The 1,934-nt window shown below is 45.2% G+C and overlaps 1 pseudogene across 1 annotated transcript; it reads right to left on the bottom strand.

Annotated features, from left to right (window-relative positions):
- Nucleotides 1–591: 591 nt before the first annotated feature.
- Nucleotides 592–1,470, bottom strand: LOC308519136 (small ribosomal subunit protein uS5-like; annotated as a pseudogene). Its single transcript has one exon. The product of its transcript is annotated as a small ribosomal subunit protein uS5-like (transcript).
- Between the last annotated feature and the right edge of the window lie 464 nt (nucleotides 1,471–1,934).

Genomic DNA, 1,934 nt, shown 5'->3' with positions numbered 1-1,934 from the left:
ACCAAAATTTCATTATGAAAAGTTTCAAAATACAGACACGTTGAAAGAATTACATGGTGAAAACCCATATACATACCACCAGGATTCTTCAATTAAAATGTTGCTATATCTGCTCTACTATATATTGGCCAAACTGGGTAAATATGATGACAGTTAATTTTACATATAGAAACTCATCAATAGCATTTAATGCAGTACATCCCCAAATATCAACAAATAGACCACAACAGCTGCTTCGCATTTTTCCTGGAAAATTATTTCTTAAATACCACCATCATCTCTCTTAGCCATGCTTTTTTCTTAACTTCAGTATTATCATACTTCAAAGTGGCATGTATAAATAACCAATAGGGCTGAGTGCCTTGTATGTGAGGATATTGCAGTGGGAAGACAGGCTCATGACGCCTATCCTCTGAGGTCTCAGAGACAGCCTTCCTGAGTAGACGGAGGTATTGTTGTGTTGTGTTGAGTAAAGCAGTGCACCCACTATGTGCTTATTCTCCAAACCATTCCAAAGGCCTTTTTAATAATTTTTTTTTATTTTTTATTTTTTTTAGCAGGTTTAATTCACTTTATTTTTCTTGTATAAAATTATGTGGTGACCACAGCTGGAGCCTGGGTCCTCTGCACAGAAACTCTGGTGTGGGTCTTTACAAGATGGTCAGTGAATTCCTGATAGGGAGACTTGGTGAACACAGTCTCTTTCCAGAGATCTGGGGTGAGATAGCTGTAGGTCTTGAGATGGCATCAAAGGTGTCCTTGGCGAAGTTGCCCAGGGTGGCAGTGCAGCCCCTGGCCGAAGTGTAGCAGTCGTCAATACCAGCCATCATCAGCAACTTCTTAGGCACAGGGGCCGAGACAATGCCCGTACCCCTGGGGGCAGGGATGAGGCGCACCAGTACAGAGCCACAGCGGCCAGTCACCTTGCAAGGTACTGTGTGGGGCTTGCCAAACTTGTTTCCCCAGTAGCCTCGCTGCAGTAGCACAATAGAGAGCTTGGCCAGGATAATGGCTCCACGATGGCAGTGGCTACTTCTTTTGAGCACATAACACCCAGACCGACATGTCCATTGTAGTCCCCAATGGCGACAAATGCCTTGAACCGGGTCCTCTGGCCAGCAAGTGTCTGCTTTTGCACAGGCATGATCTTCAAGACTTCGTCCTTGAGGGACGCCCCCAAGAAAAAGTCAATGATCTCCGATTCCTTGATGAGCAAGGAGAATAGACAGATTTCCTCTAGGGACTTGATTTTCATGTCCTTGACCAGGCGGCCCAGTTTGGTGACAGGGATCCACTTCTTGTCCTCGGCCTTGCCTCCATGAGCTCCGCGGCCTCGGCCCCAGCCCCGACCCCGCCGAGACCCCAGTCCTGGATGCCGCTGCCAAATCCTCCATGGAAGCCGCTGCGACCTCCTATTCCGGGGCCCCCAGGGCCTCCAGGCCCTCCCGCAGCACCTGCGTCATCCGCCATTTGGTGTTTCGTCGGAAAAGAAGCAATAATTGTTTTTAATACTTCAATTATCTTAAATGGAATATTTGATTTCGCCTTTTATGATGAGAATTCTCCCACCTTTAGAAATGTCTTCCATTATTATCTTCCTTTACATTTGGGAGAAAGGTCAAAATTCTATTTTGGAGTAGGCTCAGAAAATGCTTGCTGTCTCAGTATCTTGGAGTGGGATTCTTGGTCAAGGCTATTCTTCCAGAAATCATCATATTTGGGTGGAAACAACAGCAGCAATGAAGTCAAATGACCCAAGTTGTTTGTCTCCTGTTTCTTAAGCTATGTGATCTTATGCAAGCCTCTCTCTCTCTCTCTCTCTCTCTCTCTCTCTCTCTCTCTCTCTCTCTCTCTCTCCCTTTTGTTCGATTTCCCTTTCCTCTTATTTCTAAAATTATAATAGCCCACTGAAAGAGTCAAATTATACTAAGTGG

Source organism: Myotis nattereri (genome assembly GCF_964212035.1).
Source record: "Myotis nattereri genome assembly, chromosome: 5".
In the NCBI taxonomy this organism is placed as follows: domain Eukaryota; kingdom Metazoa; phylum Chordata; class Mammalia; order Chiroptera; family Vespertilionidae; genus Myotis; species Myotis nattereri.
The sequence above is the reverse complement of the archived record's forward strand: the minus strand, read 5'-3'. Positions and strand labels throughout refer to the sequence as shown.